This window comes from Arvicola amphibius, chromosome 8, assembly GCF_903992535.2.
Source record: "Arvicola amphibius chromosome 8, mArvAmp1.2, whole genome shotgun sequence".
In the NCBI taxonomy this organism is placed as follows: Eukaryota; Metazoa; Chordata; class Mammalia; order Rodentia; family Cricetidae; genus Arvicola; species Arvicola amphibius.
The window spans coordinates 97,571,223-97,594,155 of NC_052054.1; the positions used below are offsets into that span (position 1 = coordinate 97,571,223).

Below are 22,933 nucleotides of genomic sequence, written 5' to 3' on the forward strand. Positions count from 1 at the left end.
TGAAATTTGAATAATAAAGCTGCTATCTCACAAGGGCCCATTATTTATTGTTGTTGCTGCTGCTGCTTCTGCTGCTGCTGTTTTAGAGATGGTGTCTCACCTTTCACTGGCCTTGAACTTGTAGTGATCCTTTAGTCTCAGCCGCTCAAGTGCTGAAAATGCAGGTGCATGCCACCACACCTGCTTTCCATTTTAATTCTCAGAAAATTTAATTTTATCCATTTGAAAACTTGCAATAGAGCTGGAAAGATAGCATATTTTACGTTTACATTTACTGCTCATCTAGATCACCCAAGTTTGGACCCCAGTACTCATGTTGGGTGACTCATAACTGTCTGCAATTCTAAAACCAAGGGGTCCAATGCCCTGTATTGGCCTCCACAGAAATGTGGTGCACGTGCACACATACATACACACACACACACACACACACACACACACACACACACACACAAAACCTCTTTAAGGTTCTTGAACATTCTCATAACTTCTATTTTCAAGTCCTTGACTTGTGCTTAGCCTGTATTGCATTTCTCAGGTCCTACTATAGTAGGTTCGCTGGGTTCTGGTGGAGGCAGATTATCTTGATTAGTAATGTTTGTATTTTTCTACTGGTACTGAGGCATCTAAGGTTGGTAAGATTGTTTAATTATAGGTATTGATATCTGGTCTTTCTTGAGTGGGTGCTTCATTTCTTGGTTTCTGTGGCCCTCTCTGGATCTGAGGCAAGTTTTATGGCTATGGTTTGCCTAGTAGAAGGTGCTTCTGCAAGTCAGTGGATGGCAGAGAAGTGTAGAAGTAGGGTTGAAGAAAAGACCAAGATGGGCTTCAGGAAAGAACCAAGGGGAGAGTATCCATATCAAGTAAGTGGGATTCCCAGGTAGTTGTGGGTGTGGTGGGAAGAGGGGGGATCCTGCAAGTAGATTGCACTAAGGCAAAGAATAATCTGCAAATACAGGAATGAAAGAGCCAGGGGCATCCTGAGTCTGAACCAAGTTTTTGGAGTCTGCAATAAATGGAGTTGAGGTGTGTAGAGGGGCTCCTGTAAACAGGTTGTCACGGGACTAAAGGAAAGATCATAGTAATGGAGGATTAAAGTTGTGTCCATGCCAAGGATTGGCGGAGTCCCTCGTCAATGGAGGCAGGATGAGAGGAGAGAACCTAGACACAGATGTGGTCTACAGTCTCTGTACTGAAAATTGACTACCTGAGTTCTAGCCTATTGAGTCAACTGGGGGTCTGAGATAGAGACTGCTTTCAGGTAGTTGGACATTACACAAAATCACAAATCAAATGGGGTTATATTATTTGAACATGTCTTTAATTCTCTTTTTTAAAATTCATGGTGGTTAGTCTAAAATAAGTGTACATATTTCTGAAATATGACATGATATTTCAACATGTGAATTCATCGTATAATGTTTAACCAGAGAAATCAGCATATTACTGTAACTTTTTTTCTTTTTTTTAATTATTTCTTTTTTTCTCATTTTTTTATTAAAGATTTCCATCTCCTCCCCTCCTCCTCCTCCCCCTTCCCTCCCCTCCCTTCCACCCATACCCCCACTATCCTGACTGTGATACTGCTCTAAATCTCTATTCTAGTTAATATGAAGTCTGTGCTATATCATGAATAACTTCAGCCTTGCTGTATGCCAAGTGCACACAATGTCTCTAATTATCTTTTGTCTAACTGTAACTTCTGTGAACTTGGAAAATTTGGCATTCTAAATTTTAAGTAGACTTCAACTATAAATATAAAAGACATAAAATAGGCAGTCTTTGTTTTTATAATTTTAAGCAGTCTTAATAAAACCTTTCAGTAAATTGGTTTAACCTTGCCTTGTTAAAATAATCAAAATTACTTTGACATTTAATAACATTATTATTTTATGTTTTATGTTTAATTCCATCTCACATATGAACTCAATGACTTGTATGAACCGTTCTTTTCCTCTCCACTACAAATCTACCTTCTAGGAAGCATTCACTGTTTGGCAAGGTAAAGTCTCATTACCATATTGAATGTCTTGATTGCCCCACTAATCAGACCTTTTGTAGCAGACTTCAGAATACTGTAGTAAACAGTGCAAGGAGTCTTCAGCAAAACAGACTGGTGGTAGGTGTGAAGGAGTCAAGGGAAGCTTACTTAGTGGCCTTGGGAGGTGAATGCTGAGGGCAGTCAACATATCCCTACTGCAAGGTTGGATCATTCAACTTCAGGCCTCATCCTGTTTTCCTCATATGGTTCCATCTCTGCCACTTTTCATGCTGAAATGTTTATAGGTGTTTCTTGTGAAAGGTGCTGGAAAGTATAAGAATTATGTGTAGAATAAGCTCAGCTCTTCGGAGAAAAGGTGCCGTAAAATCTAACACACAAACAATAAATCAACTCAGCAGAGAGTGACTTTGTCTTGTCAGAGAGCAACTATAAACTCTGACAGAATAAATAAGGTAAAAGTGAAACTCAATTTGCCTCACCCAATGACAAAAGACAGGCGTTTGGATTAAATAGAATTATCCATACCTTATCCAATGAAACTGGACAAGAAACACCATTAATATCCTCAAAGCAGGTCTAATGATAAATTGTTACATTCAGAACTCCTTACATTTTCTAATTGAATATCTGTCGCTTAAAGGAAAAGCAATCAATACAATTCTTATTAATTCTTTACTAAGGATTAATTACGGGAATAATTGGACACATTTTAAAGAAAACATAAGCTGAATATGAGGTAAGGAATATTAAAATATATATATTGAAGCGAAGTGTGGTAGCTGACACTTATAATTTCAAATATTTGGGGGCTGAGGCAGGAGGATTACTACTAGTTGGAGACTAGCCTCTGCTACGTAGTGAATTAAGAGAAGCTTGAACTACAGGTTGAGACCCTGTTTCAAAGAAAGAAAACTACATAATAACACTAACAATTTAAAAAGATAAAAATGTAAACATTATTTAAGCATCAACTTGCATTTTCTTTTCTACAAAGAGCAACGTTTTCTGACATTAAAAGTATTAGTCAAGATACATATTTATATAAAAATATGGACTATATCTCTCTAGAGCACTATTCTCAACCTTCCTAATACTGCGACCCTTTAATACAGTTTCTCACATTGCAGTGACCCCCCAACCATAAGATTATTGTTTTACTACTTCATGACTGTAATTTTGCTACTGTTATGAATTATAATGCAAATATATGATATGTAGGATATCTGATATGTGACCCCCCCCAAAGGGGTCACAACCCACAGGTTGAGAAATGCTGCTTTAGAATTACATGTTAAATATGCACATATGCTGAAATTTAATCTCATTGGTCCCGTTTCTCTTTTATCACAATTTTATATCTGAAATACTGTAAAAGGTTTGAATCTTTGTTACTCTTCTGTATTCATTCTATTGGGACCTGACAGGCACAGAAAGCTGAGAGAGCTGCCTAGCTATATTAACGCAAAAGCTGACATTTTGCAACAAAAACATCAGTGGTTTCCTTACATACTACAAGTTTGAAAGCATTATTTCAGCCACTTCCTAGAGTTTTTTGAGCCTTCAATATGTACCAGTATTATTTTGACAATTGTTTTCAGTAAATTGTTAGTAAATTTATGCCAATACAGCAAATATACTTGCCGAAAGCATTGAAAAGCTTTACTTAACAAAGCAATTGTTCCTCTAGATTAACTTTCTTAGCAGAGAGAGACTATGTGCACACACACACACACACACACACACACACACATATAGATAGACAGACAGACAGACAGACAGACAGACAGACAGACAGACAGATGATAGATAGATAGATGATAGATAGATAGATAGATAGATAGATAGATAGATGATAGATAGATGACAGATAGATAGATAGATAGATAGATAGATAGATAGATAGATAGATAGATAGATGATAGATAGATAGATGATAGATAGATGACAGATAGATAGATAGATAGATAGATAGATAGATAGATAGATAGATAGATGATAGATAGATAGATGACAGATAGATAGATAGATAGATGATAGATAGATAGATAGATAGATAGATAGATAGATAGATAGATAGATAGATAGAAGATAGATGATAGATAGATAGATGATAGATAGATAGATAGATAGATAGATAGATAGATAGATAGATAGATGATAGATAGATAGATGATAGATAGATAGATAGATAGATAGATAGATAGATAGATAGATAGATGATAGATGACAGATAGATAGATAGATGATAGATAGATAGATAGATAGATGATAGATAGATAGATAGATAGATAGATAGATAGATAGATAGATAGATAGATAGATAGATAGATAGATAGATAGATAGATAGATAGATAGATAGATAGATAGATATGTATATAATTGGAAAAATGGTGAACTATGGTACACAGCCTTTGGTGATCTAACTGGGTCCTAATCAGTCCCTCTATGTCCCAAAGAGACAATAGATTTCAACTAAATCCTTTATTATTCCACTTGGTGTTTCCTTCTCTTTAGGATAATTAAGTTTGGCAAGATGTGAAATAGCCCACAATGTTTACTTGTATAAATGCTGTATTTTAAAAGAAGATTTTCCCCCATACTTTTGTTTTTGACAAATACTAAAATCAAAATTCACAATAAATAAAAAGAATTTAAAAATCACAAATATAAAAGCTGGATTGTGCCAGGGAGGCAAAAGGGGATCCCTTGAGCTTGCTGGCAAGTGGTGAGTTCCAGGCTCTGTGAGATGCTACATCTCAAAAAGTAAGCTGGAAGTTCATCGAGGGAGACCCTGGGCATCCACCTCGAACTTCCACACACATGCATACATATGTGCATGCACCCACACACCTATGCATATGCCCATGTAAAGACAAAATCTCTATCTCTTTCTCACTCTCTCACATACAAACACACACCAAAGAAGAGTATTCAGAAGAGCAGCTTCACAGAAAAATATGTGTATAGAATAGGAAAACATTAAGAATTTCTTCAACAAATAAAGGTTAAATTTTAGAATATGTGATTTTTTCTCTCATCACATATTTATAATACACTGGTATTTATTATGCCATCAATGTGTCATCTCTGTGTCTACATGAGGCTTCTGGTGGAGGTAGGTAAGGATGAGAGAGGTGTGACCTGGTTGCTCTTCACGCCACTATGCTTTAGGTGTCTATGAAGTTAAAGTCTGTTGTCTAGACCTCCACATGCTGAGAAAAGTATGTTTTGATACAACGAGTCTGTACATCTCAATAAGCTTCCATACATTTAGAATAGCCACTCTGGTCCTGCCTGTCACCAACAGCCCCCTTTTGCTAAATTCATCAGTCCTAGAGGCAGCACTGACATCATGTCTGATAAACAGACTGGCTACCTGGGGCCAAAAGACCCTGGCCTAATCAAGTATGAAATGCAGGTTTGGTGTGCTTGACCTCCAAACCACTGAAGGATTCATCCATTGATGGCTGGGTGCATGTGCCTGTGGCGACTGCTATACTCCTTGCGACTCCAGTAGCCCTGAGTGCCAAGGTACAGTGGTCCAACTGTGACTGCTTCTCTAATACGGATCATGCAGCATCTTCCATTGCCAAGGCTCTCATTTCATTGTATACTTGGAAGGATGAAACAGATGAGTACATGTAGTTCATTGAGCAGACATTGCATTTCAAAGATGGACCCCTTCACACGATTCTGGATAATGGTGGTGATCTTACCAACACGATCCACATCAAATACCCACAGCTTCTGGCAGGCATCTGAGGCAATGCTTAGACAGCTATGACTAGGGTCTATAACCTCTTTAAGATGGGGGCAAATGGGATCGTTAAGATAACAGTTGTCAATGTAAATGATTCTGTCACAGAGAGCAAGCTTGACAACCTGCATGGCTACCAAAAGTCACTCATAAGTGGCTTTCAATGGGCCACAAATGTGATGATTGTGGGCAAGGTGGCAGTGGTAGCAGGCTATAGAAACATGAGCAAGGGGTGTGCCTGGGCCTTACAGGATTTCAGGGCCTGAGTAATCATCACCATTTTTGACCCCATCGGTGCTCTATTGGCTGCCCTGGATGACAGTGAGAATAAAACCATGGACAGGAGGGCAACATATTTGTCTTCACCACAGGCTATGTTGCTATGATCCTGGGTCAGCACTCTGAACAAATGAAGGACGGTGCCATTGTATGTAACACTGGAAGTTTTGATGCAAAGATTGGCGTGAAGGGGCTCAACAAGAACACTACGAAGAAGGTAAGCATCAAGCGCCAGGTAAACTGCTACTGGCTGAGAGACAGGTGCTGCATCACCCTGCTGGCTGATGGTCCCCGGGACACCTCAGTTGTTGTCAACTCAGGTGTTCCATGGGATACCCCAGCTTTCTGATGAGCAAGTCCTTCACAAATCAGATGACGGAATGAGTTTTGCTGTGAATCCATCCAGACGAGATCCCTGTCGGGGTTCACTTCCTGCCTGAGAAGCTGGATGAGATGGTGGGAGAAGCCCACCTCAATAAGATGAATGTGAAGCTGACCAAGGACACAGAAAAAGAAGGCCCAGTAACTGGGCATGCCCAGTAATGGCTCCTACAAGCCTGATGAATACCACTGCTGTTGTCAGGGTTTTCTGTCCTGCCTGGTTCCCACAATCGTTAAGTACCAAAGAAATCACACAGAGGTCTACATTAGTTATAAACTGATTGGACTAGTATCTCAGGCTTCTTGTTAACTCTTACAACTCATATTAGCCCATTATTCTTATCTGTGTTAGCCACATGGCTCAGCACCTTTTTCAGCAAGGCAGTCACATCTTGCTTCCTCTGTGGTGGGGCTAGGACTTCGTCCTCTTCCCAGAAATCTCCTGCTCTCATCACCCTGCCTCTACTTCCTGCCTGGTTGTATTGCCTGGCTACTGGCCAATCAGCATTTAATTAAAATGTAATTGACAGGCTATAGACCAATGTCCCACAGCACACTGCTGAGAGCCAGGACTGCCCTTCTCCTTCCAGCTGCTATCCTTACTCCAGACCCTAGTTCTCTTCCTGAAGAACAAATGGGACAAACTTTGCAGTTGTTTTGCCTGTTTCCCCCGGGGACAGGTCACTCAACCTTTAGCCTCTACCATATTCTCTTACTGGTCTACATGTGGCGAGGGGACCCGAGAAGTCCCAGTAAAGACAGAGATTTGAAGAAGCCATCCACAGGATAGATAGACTCTTGACTGTAAACCGCTAGCAATGGTCGGAAGCCCATACACTTTACCATCCAGGCCCTCACTTGGTCTTTAGCTCCATGTTCTTGGTTTATGGATCTACTAGTATCTCAGCCTGAGACCTGAGAAGGAGCCCTACTAAAGGGCAGGAGCCACTGAAGGGTGAAGGTTCTTGAGAGTTTGGCTTACTTACTGTTGGGTCATCTCTTAAACCTCACGATCCTGAGGTTGGTACTTTAGGTCCCTATTTCACAGGGATTAGATAGAGTAAGAGATCACCAGGAAAGAAGAGTGACAGCTATTGAGAGATTCCAGAAAAAAAAATAGACAAAGACCTGCTACTGGAATCTCATTTTTCACTTAGATGAAAAACCACACTTTCTAGTGTTGTCTTACATGGCATTTGGATATTTCAGAGCTATAAGCATCAGAAATATGGAAAGAAAACAAACAAACAAAAATGGAAACAAAAACTGCTTGGAGAGGTTCTTATGTCTGCTCCACAAAGACAGAGCCCCCACATAACAAATCAAGCAGATCAAATTTTGTTACTTAAAGAGAGGCAGCAGGGACAAACAAGCCCCTAGGCTCCATTCAAAGTCAATATGCTAGATTTAGCAAAGTACTGAGGACAGCTGCATACCAGATACACACGGGTCATGTTGTTGCACCGCTACCAAGGGCCCAGAAAGCATTGGGCTCTCAGATTTATGTCCTGGGTACCATGGGGCTCACTGAACAAAGCCAACAGCTTCCTGCAAGGATAAAGGAGAACAGACCACTGTTTTTCCCAATATTTCTTCTTTATCTAAAGTGATCATATTTACATGACTTTCTTTCCGAGAACCCAAGTGGGAAGGGGAAGAAGAAGGTCAGCAAAGGTATCTCAAGACCCATTCTTTTGGATTGCTTAATGTAAAACAAAATGTAAGGCTGTCCTTGTAAAACTACATTGTATAACTCTTGTTACCCAACTCCATGCTTGAGAAAGATTCCTGGATTAGGCCACAGAAAGGGAAAACAAGGTGTAATTAGAATAATTAGAAACTAAATGTGATGACAAAGGATATTAATCTTTACCAGCACTGCTTTCTGTAGGTCAACAGGTTGCTGGTAAATGGTGTGTATATAAAATAGAGTTGGCAACTCAGTCACGTCAAATATGTCTAGCTTGTGTATTTGAACTACATGATTTTATGTTCAGCCTTTCTAAAAAATAAAAAAAATCTTATAAGTCTACTATAGTAAAGATATATGATATCTTGAATTTAAAGTGATTTTTTTTATGATTCAGTGCTGAAAATAAATTGGTAAAACTTCAATTCAGTCTAAAATGATAGTTTATATAAAGACTTAGGTTGTTAGAAATATTACGCAAAAAAAACTTTTAAATTAGCACATTGTGTTTTATAACACAGAATGGTTATGTGATATTTTATCCCAGTGAATATCTAGTGTATTCTGTATTCAGATCATGTGCATGTGTGTGTGCACGCATGTGTGTGTGTGTGCGTGCATGTGTCTGTGTGTTTACATGTGCAGATACACCATGTTTGGACTTGTATTTATGACGATCTTGAAAAAACTGTCATTTAAATGATCTAACAATTATAATTTCTAATTTATTCATTGGTACAATGCAATAGGCCCAACAAAGCAATGAATTTTTTTAAACTACTACACACGATTCATGGCATTTTAAGTTCAATATATTTGAAGAGATCATAGTTATTTTTCAATTTTTAATGCTTTAATCCCCTAAATATTGGCTTTAGTGCTCACCTTTAAAGTTGTTTTCTGACCCTAATTACATTATTCCATTACTTTTCATCTATGCCTTTTTGTCTCTCATGTGGAATCATTTTTGCCTCTATTACCTCTTGCTAATGTCAAAACACAATCATGAAAGCTCAGGCACTATTATGAACCACAGAACTATCTTATAATCAATATTTCCTTATAAACATATTATGTTATATAGCACTGAATCAATTTTTTACTACACAAAATGGATATAGTGTGACAATACTGGCCACACATTTCAGTTTTCCCACAGGGTCAAAGATATGGATGCTTGATGTTTTGCTTGAATTTATTCTTACTTACAGTCCTAATTCATAACTTACTTCATACACATTAACAACATTCTTATGGTAATTACAACCTCAGAAGAGAATTATAATCTTTAAGAACCATTGTGTATGTACCAACATCTGTGTCTTATACTGTGCAGATTCTAAGTGCCAAGTAGGAATTTCAGAAAAAAAAAAAACAATACAACAAAGATATAACAAAAGTATCACAATGAAAATGATATTAAAATGTGTCAGAAATTATGTTTTAAACATTGTCCCTCAAACTCAGTTGGGAATAATTGTTAAAATTATCCAAATGTGTCCTCTGGTCACTGAATCATAAAACATTTTTATTTTCCATTACATCACTTTTCAATTGCACTACTTCCACTGAGTCTCCTGCATTTAAAGGGAGTAAATTATTTTGTACTGCAAATAGATATTAGCTTGCAAATTAAAATAGAATTTATCATTATATAGCTAAATGTAAGCATTTATTTTGTACATCTAATACATAATAATTCATTATCTAGAATATGAATAATTACTCTAAACTTTGTAATCCATGTTTATAATGAGGAATGAATTCCAACCTGATGAATTTCAAATTATTCAGAGTTAACAGCAGTAAACTTCTCCAGAGGAGAAATATTTGTTGATCCAGTAAAGATATGTAGCTTCCACGAAATGTAGAACAGTGTAGGACTTCAAACCCGAGGACTCCTGTGTGGATGCTGCATAGTCTAAGATCCTGATTAAACACTAAGACACCAAACATATCACAGTAATAATGTTTTCATAATCAGATACCTTTCCAGACTATCTCATAAGTAATTCCCAGCTACTTCAGAGGTGTGAAGTCAAAAATCTTGTAGAAGAAGTAGAATAAGCAGAAGAATTGAAGCAACCCAACAGGATAAAATGGGCTGTTAAGGATTATTTGTGCCCATGCTGTATCCATTATTTTTCCTCTTCTTGAAAATAGTTTTTTTTCATCACATAATAGATCCTGATTATGGTGTTCCTCCCTCTATGCCCCTAATTTTCCCCTACTGGCTCTCCCATCTGGACACATTTCCTTTCTGTTTCTCATTAGAAAGCCAAAATACTTCTAAGGAATAATAATAAAATAATATAATATGATAAAACAAAAAGCAGCCAAGAGAATTGGACAAATGATAAAAAAAAACCAACACAACAAAACTGAACAAAAGCAGAGAGAAGAAAATATCCTAAGAGAAAGCAAAAGAAACAGATAAACAGATTCACTGATTCACACACTGGAGGATCACATAAAACTCCTAAACTAGAAGCCATAATATGTTTACAAAGGTCCTGATGCAGAGTCATGCAGACCCTGTGCATACTGCTCAGTCTCTGTGAGTTCATATGTGCTTTGATCATGGTGATTGAGAGAGCTTTATTTTCTTGGTATTGTCCATCCCCATTGGCTCTTTCCTGCCACATCTAATATCTCTACACAGTCAGATCCTTCATATTCCCTGTCAGGGTTCAGGCTGAGTGAGTCTGTCTGATTCTGCCCTCCATGAACTCTCCCCAACTGCCAAATCTGTCCTCAAACACCAAGGACATACATCCCACCTACCAGCTCAACCTCCTATGTTCATTTGACTTCACTCTGCATAAGCACATTTAACTCTTAGGTCTAACAGAGCGCAAATGCCAGAATCCTCGTGCCCAGATATTGCAAAATACAAAAAAATTAAAGATAAATATAATATTCTCCAAAAAATTCATCAGCCCTATAAAAATGTTCACCAGTGAGAATTATCTAAATGCACTTTAGTACACAGAATTTAAAAAGACAATCATAAATTAGCTTCTCCAAAGAATTTTAAGAAGATAGAAAGCAATATATCTACAAACTTAATGGGAAAAAAACACACATGAGTGATGCCCAAGAAAACCCAAACAGAAGACTAATGGAAATGAAGATGATCTTGGATTTGAAAATGCAATTCAATAAAAATACAAAAACATGGAAGGAGATTCAAGATTAAATAAAGATGTAATTGAAAAGCCTAATAATTCAACTAGTAAATTCAAAGAAAACCTTTACACGTAGCATGAATCAAGTTGGAGATAGAACATCAGGACTTGATGATGAAGTAGAGAATCTACATGAAATAAGTAAAGAATATGAAAATATTTAAAATGCATGTACACACATGTAAGGAATGAGGGACATACAGGAAATTTATGATACTATGAAAAGACTAAACCTTTTATTTATAGAAATAAATGAGAGAAGATTCCAGGTCAAGCATAGGCGAAACCTTCGAAATCATAGAATAAAACTTCTTCAAAGTAAGAAAGGCATTCCTGTACAAAAGCAAGAAGCACACAACATACCCAATAGACAATACCAATTTTTTTAAATTCTCCATGTCATATCATACTTAAAATACTAAATATGTGGAGTAAACAAAGCATATTGAAAGCATCAAGAAAACACAAATCACATGTAATGGAAAACACATCAGAATAGCAAGTTTTTCCTCAAGGGAAATTTTGAAAACCAAAGAGCCTTAAACAATGCATCCAAGTCCTTAAAGGACAACTTAGACTCTTGTGCCTAGAAAACTATATGCATATTTGAGGGAGAAAGAAAATGTTTCCATGAAAAAATTATATCTAGTACAAATGTCAAAAAAATACAGGTAGCATTATTTCAGCCTAAAGAGGGGAATGAGCATAACCAAGAGACTATTTGAAACAAAAAGAAAGCTGTAATTAATATAATACAAAGAACTACTGAGAATACAAAAAAACACCAAAAAATCCCCACAATGACTATAGTCCACACAAACCCTTCAATAATAATGCTAAACATTAACAACCTCATTTCTCCAGTCAAAAAAGGCAGGCATATGGAATCTTAATAAAATGCATCTTAACCTTAAAGGTAGATACCACCTTAGTGTAAATGAATGGTAAATGGGATCAGGAAACAAAGAGGCTTGCTATCCTAGTATCTGGCAAAATACACTTCAAACTAAAGCTTATCAGAGTAGATAAAGAAGAACACTTCATTCTAATCAGGAGAAAACTTACCAAGAAGACATTATTATCTGAAACCTGTATGTACCAAATTTTGTGTGCCCTGTTTCATAAAATGTTTATGACTGGAATTAAAGATACAGATCAAAGTCAACCTATGAACAGTAGGTTATTTTACTACTCCATTTTCTCTAGTAGACAGATGATCTGAGGAAAATATAAGCAAAGAAACATTCTGATTTTAGATTTATTTTCTGAATAAAGTACATTATGCATCAAATGGACTTAACAGATATCAACAGAATATTCCACCAAAACATCAAAGTATGTACATTCTAATCAGCAGCAAATAGAAGCTAAAAACAAAAAAAAGTAAAGGTCCACATGGATTCACACAGAATTCTACCAGGCTTTTCACAGAAGAATATACAATCAATCCTTACACTATTCAAAAATAGAAATGCTTCCAAACTCTTTCTAAATTAAATGTATCATTCTAACAATACAGGCAATGCCTTTACAAGTAAAGACAGAACAACAAAACTAAGGGCAAATATCCATGATAAATGTTGATTCAAAAATACTGAATATAATACTTGCAAAATAAATACACACATACATCAAAAGTGTTATCTACCACTAACAAGTTAGCTTCATCCTAGAGATGCAGAGATGGTTCGATATACACAAGTCAACAAATGCATTAAACCACATAAATAGACATAAAGACAGAAAGCACGTGAATATCTCAATAGATTCAGGAAAAAAATCCATTAACAAGCTCTCCCATCCTCCCCTTCACGCTTTTCTCTCCCCATCTCCCCCTGCCCCTATCCCAACCCACCCCCAAGTTCCCAATTTTTGCCTGGAAATCTTGTCCATTTCCAATATCCAGGAGGATAACCATATGTTTTTCTTTGGGTTCACCTTCTTATTATCTTCTCAGGGATCACGAATTATAGGCTCAATGTCCTTTAATTATGACTAGAAACCGATTATGAGTGAGTACATCCCATGTTCATCTTTTTGGGTCTGGGTTACCTCACTTAGAATAGTGTTTTCTATTTCCATCCATTTGCATGCAAAATTCAAAATGTCATTATTTTTTATCACTGAGTAGTATTCTAATATGTATATATTCCACAGTTTCTTCATCCATTCTTCCACTGAAGGGCATCTAGGTTGTTTCCAGGTTCTGGCTATTACAAATAATTCTGCTGTGAACATAGTTGAACAAATGCTTTTGTAGTATGATTGGGCATCTCTTGGGTAAATTCACAAAAGTGAAATTGCTGGGTCCTGGGGTAGGTTGATCCCAAATTTCCTGAGAAATCACCACACTGCTTTACAAAGTGGTTGCACAAGTGTGCATTCCCACCAGCAATGGATGAGTGTACCCCTTACCCCACACCCTCTCCAGCAAAGGCTATCATTGGTGTTTTTGATTTTAGCCAATCTGACAGGTGTAAGAAGGTATCTCAAAGTTGTTTTGATTTGCATTTACCTGATAGCTAAGGAGGTTGAGCATGACCTTAAGTGTCTTTTGGCCATTTGAACTTCTGTTGAGAATTCTCTGTTCAGTTCAGAGCCCCATTTTTTAAATGGGTTAATTAGCATTTTAAAGTCTAGTCTCTTGAGTTCCTTATATATTTTAGAGATCAGACCTTTGTCAGTTGCAGGGTTGGTGAAGATCTTTTCCCAGTCTTGGGATATAGGGAGGGTGGATATGGGAACAGGGAGGCATATTTCTTAATTAAGGGAGCCATTTTTGGGTTGTCTAGAGACTTGACTCTAGAGGGATTCCCAGGTATCCAGGGAGATTCCCCCAGCTAGTCCCTTGGGCAGCTGAGGAGAAGGAGACGGAAGGGGCCAGATCCTATAGCCATACTCATGAATGTCTTGCATATCACCATAGAACCTTCACCTGGCGATGGATGGAGATAGAGACAGAGCCCCACACTGGAGCACCAGACTGAGCTCCCAAGGTCCTGACGAGGAGCAGAAGGAGGGAGAACATGAGAAAGAAAGTCAGGACCGTGAAGGGTGAGTTCACCCACTGAGACGGTGGGACAGAACTAACGGGAGATCACCAAGTCAAGTTGGAATGGGACTGATGGAACATGCAACCAAACCAGACTCTTTGAATGAGGCTGACAGTGGAGGATGACTGAGAAACCAAGGACAATGGTGATGGACTTGGACTCTATGGCATGGACGGGCTCTGTGTGAACCTTGTCAGTTTGGTTGCTCACCTTCCTGGACCTGGGGGGAGTTGGGAGGACCTTGGACTTAACATAGTGAAGGGAACCCTGATGGCCCTTTGGCCTGGAGAGGGAGGGAGTGGGGGTATGGGTGGAAGGGAAGGGAGGAAAGGGGGAGGAGGAGGAGGGGAGGAGATGCAAATATTTAATTAAAAAATGAGGAAAAAAATCCATTGACAAAAATCCAACATGATTTTATGAAAAAAAGTTAGAGAAAGTGGGACTAGAGAGAATATACTTAAGTATAAAAAGAAGCTAAATATAAATCAACAGCCAACATCAAATTAAGTGGTCAAAAGCCTGAAGCGATCCCAATGAAGTCAGGAATTAGACAGGGATGCCCATCTTATACATAAGTTACAATACTGTGCTTGAAGTACTAACTAAAGCAATAAGGCAAGAAAAGGAAATTAGAGGAATACAAATGGAGAAAGAAGAAATCAAACTATCCCTGTTTGCAGATGATATGATATACATAAGCAATCCAAAATTTCTACCAGAAGACTTCTAGAAATGATCAATAAAAGCTCATGTCAGCCCCAGAAAAGGCTCTACACTGAAACTTTTAAACAGAGTTGGAGTTGCTAAAGACTATAGTAACTGTTGAAGTTGAACTGAATGAATTTTTCCTTATTAGGAAACCATGAACTTATGAATACAAGGGGTAAAACAACACAACTTAAAATGCTCGTGAGTGTCAGGTTGACAAGGGGTAGATTTGTGATAGCTAATATTGATTGTCAACTTGACTGGATCCAGAATAACCAAGGAGACAAGCATGCCTAAGAGGGAGTTTCTAGAATGAGTTCATTTAGACAGAGAGACCTACCCTAATTATGGGTTGCACTGTTCCACTGCATATGGTCTCAGAGTGAGTAAAAAAAAAAAAAACAGGAAGTAAGCTGAACACCAGCACTCATCATTCTCTGCTTCCTGAGGGAAGATGCAATGTGATTGGCTGTTTCAAAGTCCAGCAGTCGTGCCTTCCTCATATCCATCCTCTCACAAACTATGAGCTAAAATAAACATTGCCTTCCTTAGGCTGGTCTTGTTAGAAATTCTAACAGTGCTGAGAATATCTATCCCTGAATAACTAAAAGAGCAGGCCAAACAAAGAGATGTTCTATTTAAACATAGGAATAAAAGAAATATGTAAACTCAAATCAGGATTATACCGCCAAGTGACCAAAACTTCTCAACTATCGAATTTAAAGATACTGAAATATATAAAATGTTACATGAAAATTTGAGACATTTACTATAATTTTTTCTCAAAGACAATATAATTGGACAAGCAGTCACGTTCAGTCTAGGACCTAGAGAGGAGTCAGTAGCATAGAGGGGAAGTTAGCAGAACAGATGACAAAATGAACAATATGGATGGAGAAGTCACCAGCATGTAAGCAAGACTCAACAAGAAAATTGAGAATGTAGGAAAAAATATAAATGTAAGAAAGAAACACTCAAGGAATCTAACAAAAAAATCACAGTATGAGTTTCAATGACAAATGGGTGTGAAAACTTCATAATGAAATCTACTGCTTTGTAAGCTAACATAAAAATTATTTTAAAACTGGTTTTTACAATAGAGAAAGCACTACTAATAGAGATGACTAAACAAATGAAACAATATCAGAAATGGAGGAGAAATGAATGAAATACTACACTTAAATATAGATAATTTTTAAATGTAAAGGTTGTGACCACATTGTCTAAGAACTCTGGGATAAGATCAATGGACCAAACCAAAGAAAAATTCTAAATCTAGAAAAATGTCATTCAAACATTAGATTCCCTAGTAGAATCCCAAATAAATATGACCATACATAAGCTATGAAAAAGGAAAAAAATGCAAAGAAATAGTATTAAATACCATAAGGAAACTACCAACCCAACTACAAAGGCAAATAATATATCACGTAGAACAACATACTTCAAACCCTGAAATTTAGTGTCTCTCTCTCTCTCTCTCTCTCTCTCTCTCTCTCTCTTGTGTGTGTGTGTGTGTGTGTGTGTGTGTGTGTGTGTGTGTGTGTGTGTGTGTGTTTGCATGTGGAGGGTCCAGAGGGGGGCTTCAGATCTCCTGTAGTTAGAGTTACAAAGTTGCAAGCCATGCTACATAGGTTCAAAGAATGAAACTTTGCTTACAATCTTACCAAATGCTCTTAACCATTGATCCAAGAAAGAGTGAAATTCACGAAAGACAAACATGAATAAATAAGAGTCAGGAAGGAATGATCTGTCAACACAACAAACCAACACACCTTCAGTCCTAACATCATGTCAGGAGCCCTGTAGCACAGTCTTGGATCAGCATGGACTTCCTTGGGCCAAAGCATCCATGGAAACAGACTCTCACTTAAAAAGGACCAGTAGTCTATAGGACAGCATAGGAATTTGTAAAATTCATGCAGTTTTAGGCTCTTTTCTTTCTCACTATATTGGTGATGTTTGAAGCAGTTTTTAGTTTTACTTTGTTAGTCACACATGCAGTAGCTGTAATTCTCCCTGGAAATTGTGTTGTTTCTTGAATATTTCCCCTAAGATTCAACAGGAAGCTAACACTTCTCAAATCTCTTATCTGGAATTCCTAACTACAATTCCTAATCCTGGAAACTTTTCTGACTCAATAGAGACAGGTACATATGAGGAAGCAACACTTGGAACATTAACCATGACTCATAGTTCTGGAATGGAGAGTATACACAGAATAGGGGAAAACCTCAGGAATGCACACAGTGCCAGCTGCTGAGAGTAAATTCCCTGGCAACCAAGAATATTGTGTCATTGTTAGGATCTGGTATGCTCCAAGAGGAAAAAATACACTGTAAAATATGGGATGGATAGATCCATCTTTACCACATACAGGAGTTTATAATGGTGGGAGAACTATGGTATAATGGGAATGGGAAATGAGTGCCTTATCAAAGTCTGCCTTTTATAGAGAGATTGAGACACGGGACCCTCTTGTAGAAAGGGGAACTGTATAAAAGCATATCTTGCAGACTAACTGTTAAAGGTTATATTCCAGCCAATTAGTTAAACTTAAGCAAAAAAAAAGCTGGAATATCTATTATGGTACTTGATTAAGTAAATTTAAATCAAAACTAGTCAGAAGCTATAAAGAAGGGCATAACAATAACAAAGAAAACATTTTATCAAAAAGGTACAATGATTTTAGTATGTAAACACTAAATGAAACTTACTTGAAAATAATAAGATCTTAAAAAGGCCATAAGGTTGCCACCAGAAAACTCCTAAATCCAATGCACAAGCATACAAATCAGTAGCTTTTCTCCATACTAATAATGAACATGTCAAGAAGGAAACCAGAAAAAAATCCTCTTCACAGTTAGTTCCACAAAAACATAACAAGAAATAAATCTAACAGACGAGTTGAAGATCTCTACCATGAAAACAAAAATTGAAGACAGTACATCCATTCTTGGATAACCAGAAATAATAATATGAAATTATCAACATCATAAAATAGGTTGTTAAAACAACCCATAGATTTAACACAATCCCCATCCAAATTCTTATGATGTTCTTCATAGAACAAAGAAAAATACTAAGGTTATGATAAGAACACAAAAGTCTCAAACAGCCACAGCAATCCTAACCAGGAAAAAAATATGTTGTAGATACCATAATACCTGACCTCAGTGTAGTAAGGAGGCCGCTAGTTTGTTCCTGGCCACTTAACCACAAAATAATCACACAGAAACTATATTAATTAAATCACTACTTGGCCCATTAGCTCTTGCTTCTTATTGGCTAACTCTTACATATTACTTTAACCCATTTCTATTAATCTGTGCACGGCCAAGTGGCTGTGGCCTACCGGCTATAGTTCTGGCATCTGTCTCCAGCAGGGCTACATGGCATCTGTCTGACTCCGTCCTTCTTTCTCCCAGCATTCAGTTAGTTTTCCCTGCCTATATAAGTTCTGCCCTATCAACAGGCCAATGCAGTTTTTTTATTCATTAATCAATAAAAGCAGCACATAGACAGAAGGACCCCCCCCACATCACCTCAGACTGTAGCACAGAGCCACACTATCAAACACAGCTGAAGAACGGCATAAAAACAAACAGAGACAAGTGGAAGGGAATGATAGATCCAGAAATAAACACAAAGGTGCAGGTATCTAATATTTACAAAAATGTCAAAAATATCCTTTGGATGGGCAGAGCAGTCTCTTCAACAAAAAGCAGTGGTAAATTGGAGATTGGCATGTAAAATTGAAGTTAGGTCTATAATTGACACCTTGAGCCAAAATAAATTCAACTGGACCCAGATCTTTTTATAAAACCAAAGACTATGAGACTTTAAATGAAAGTATAGGGAAAATATTTAAGATAAAGACATAAGCAAGAGTTTTCTGAAAAAGACGTTGTTGAAACAGGAAATTATCTCAGAACAAGCCAGTAGAATTGCATGAAATTCAAAAGTCTCCCCAGAGAAGAAAAATAGTCATCAGTGTGAAAAGGCTCCAGAAGAAACTGAAAAGAAATTCATGTCTATAATCTATATAGAAATCCAAGTATTAACACTAAAACCAAAATCATACAATTAATAAATGGGTTCACAGATTGGGTAGACATTTCTGAAAGGAAGAAATACAAATGGCCAACAAGTGTTTTAAAATATCTTCAATATCTTCAACCCTCAGGTAAATGCAAACTTAGATTACCTCAATAGTCCATGTCACCCCCAGTGGAATGGCCATCATGAAGATGATAACAAATGCTGGTGAAGATATAGGCGAATAGAAACTGATGCTGGTAGGAATGAAGACTAATATCTCCTCTATGGAAACCAGTGTGCAGGACCTTCAAAACCTAAAAGAACTACCATGTGATCCAGCTATATCACTTTCATGTATACAGCCAAGGGCTTCTAAGTCAGCATACCAATGGAGATAATTGCATGCCCATGCCTATTGCTACACTAGTCACCAAAGCTGTGTAGGAAGCCAGTTTAATAACTGATCACCAGATAAATGGGTAAAGAAAACCCTATGCATATTCACAGTGGTATTTTATTCATTTATAAAGAATAAAATTATTTAACTTTCAAGAAAATGGATGGAACTAGATATCTTTTTTAACTTTTTATTGATTCTTTGCAGATTTCACATCATGCAATCCCATCCCATTCATCTCCCCATCCCTTCCTAGCTGACTTCTTCCCTTGAAACCTCCCAAAATAAAATTTAAAGAAAAAACAAAAACAAATCAGGCAATGAAAATGAAAGAAAATAATCTCAGTGTGGAAGTTGTAGTGTAGTGCGGCCCAGTAAGTCACTCAGTATACACTTTAGCCCATCCATCTTTACTTGTAAGCGTTCATTGCTATGAGTCATTGATCTGGTTTGAGCTCTCTGGCTTCTGCTACACTATCAATACTGGGCCCTCACTGGGACTCCTCTTGATTATCCTGTTGTTGCCCTGTTTCATGGAAATCCTGCAGCTTTGGATCTGTGGGTTAGGTCCCTTCACATGCTCCAGCAGTTCATAGATGAGGTAGATGTTAGGGCGGGCTAACTCATAGGGCCAGGTACAGGACCTGAGTGATAGCTGGATTGGTCAGTCCACCTTCCCTCATTGACACCACTCCAGAACTGCCCAACTTGCTCACCCATTGCAGCAAGTGGCAAGGAGTGGGGCAAGTTCTCCTGCTCTCACATCCTCAGGGCCAGCTCAGCCACGCCCATGCCACCAGGGCCAGTTCTACTACTTTGCCTAGGCAAGGTGCAGGGCCTGTTCTCCCAAATGCTGTAGATAGTGAGGGAACTGGAGATCTTACCATTAACTTCATAATCCAGACTTAGAAAAACAAAATCTTATACTTTCTCTCACATGTAAAATCGAGATTTAAATTTAAATGCATGTATGTATGTGCCCATGTATGAATGCATGTATGTGTATGAATGTGTGTATATTTACATTGTAAATGTATACAACATACTATGATATGTGAGAAAGAAGTCTTAAGGGGGGCAGGATCAAGAGAAGATAATGGAGTATATGTGATATGAAAGTTGAAGTTGGGACTTTGGAGGGGGGAAATGGTACCAACAAGAGTTGGAAAAGTTCTCCTAGATGCTCAGGAAATATCACAGTCTAAGAATGGGTTGAAAGCTTGTAAGAAGCAGAAGTCTGGGAGAACTGAGGCAAAACAGTGTCTTTTAGACGTGACAGGACCACAGCACTCGTGAACACATAGCAGCCGTGGTTGCCTGCACAAGGTCAAGCCAGTCAGTAGTCCAGCATGGGGAAGTAAGGGGCTCATTACCTCTCCCAGAACCCAAGGCACATTTGATAGTTGATGACTGCAAGGGAAAGGAAAATTACTTTTCTTTAGAGGTGTGGTCCCTAGGAGTTCAACCATGCTCCAGTAGATGACTCCATATCTATGCATATATACGTACCATGGATTAAATTCAGTGGGACATTTTTCTAAAAATGAAAACAGAGGCTATGAAGTTAGAATGGGGAGTGGGGGGGCTTTGGGGTGTGTGCAAAAGGAACACTGATGAGGCGAATATGATCAAATGTGTGCGTGTGTGTGTGTGTGCGCGTGTGCGCGTGTGCAAATGAAACTGTCAAAATGAGACATGATACATTGCTTAGTAACTAAAAACTTAATTTAATTCTGTCAAATGGAAAATCTCACTGAAGCAGCATATCCTTCCCAAAATCTAAAGTGATCAAAACTGAATATAACCACTTCCCCAAGCACTAGAGTTGCAGTGAGCATTGCCTACGTGAAACTCACATATATGCTGTCCATGTCATAAGACACACTACTCTAGATTCTACTGCCAGACTTAGAGATGAAACAAAATATAGGCATAGAGTCTTTTTTTAAAAAATGAGACACTTTTAATGAATGGTGTAGGAAAAAGAGTCACCAGTTAGGGAATTGTGTTTTAAAATAATCACATGTGCAGATGATGTGTTTGATGTATTTTATGATGAGCTTTATGCAGCACAGTTGCTAAGGGCTCACATTTATCTTAATAACTACCATATAAAATATTGCTGGAAACCATGTGGCCTAGTTTCAGATCAGCATATGAGTGCTTGTCCAATGAATCTCTGTAGGGCAAAGCCCATAGAGATGGTCTTTCACTCAGGAAAAAAAATAGTCAACCTCAGTACCGGGCAGGATACTGCTGGGACCGAGTGGCCTGCACACTCTCTTCTCTCTCATGATGTTGCTGATTCTCTGGATGGTTTATAGTTTCACTTTGTCAGTCGTGCATGAGACAGATGTAGTCACTCCTGGTAACCAAATCTTTTTCTCAAATATTTTCCCCTAAAATTCTTTGGGAACTGATGCTTTTCAGGTTCTTATCTGGAAATACCAGCTGTCAACTCAGAACCTGGGCACTTTTCTGATTCCGTGCTGACAAGATCGGAAGCAATAAAAGTTAATGGAAACATACAAGAAAGCAACACAGGGGACATTAACTACATCTCCCAAATCTGGAAGAAAAAAAAAACATGAAGAATGGTGTGCATGATGGAAAAGGAGTGCCTTATCAAAGTTTGTCTTTTATAGAGAAGCTTAGGCGTGCAGGACCCTTTTGTAGGTCAAGAGAAAGGTGAGAGAAACACAAGCTAACTGTATGCAAGCAACTTATGGAAACTCACCCTTATTTTTGTGAATATGTTTTGTCAAGTTTTAAGCTATATGTTGTTCTTTGAGAGTGTGTGCCTATGTCTATCACCTTTTAACTTCATAAGGACAGAATATGACTGGGGGTAGGAAACTCTGGGGGTAGGAAAAAGATGTTTATTTCTGAAGTATAAATAAAGACAGCTCAAGCTACTCAGGGCTGTCACTTGTGTGAAATCCATTTGGTGCTCAGATGCCCCTTTCTCATCTCAGGACTAGAACCCAGCTGAGACAGGACCCCATAAAAATATTTTATTATTAATGGAAGTATTTTGACCACAGGATGTTTAGCTAATGAATACTATACATAATTGGTCTGAACAAGCTATGATTTTTTTTAATTTCTTAGTCAGTGGCCTACATAACATACAGAATATTCCACCCCCAAACTAAAGAATACACATCTCTGTAGAAGTCCATCAATTTTTTTCAAAGATCTACCACATATTACCATACAAAATGAGTTTCAACAAAATAGGAAAATTGAAATTATATCCTGAATTTTATCTGACCACAACTGAAGAAAGCTATTTACAGCAATAAAAACTACAGAAAGCATACAATCTTGTGATGTTTAGACAACACACCACATAACAAAAATTGGATCTAATATAATCAAATAATAAATTTAAAATTAATAGAACTTAATGAAGATAAAAGCTCAACATAACAAA

At 37.7% G+C, this 22,933-nt stretch overlaps 1 pseudogene; it reads left to right on the plus strand.

Annotated features, from left to right (window-relative positions):
• The first annotated feature begins 740 nt into the window (after positions 1-740).
• LOC119821919 overlaps positions 741-22,933 on the plus strand; it is a 30,736-nt pseudogene continuing 8,543 nt past the window's right edge.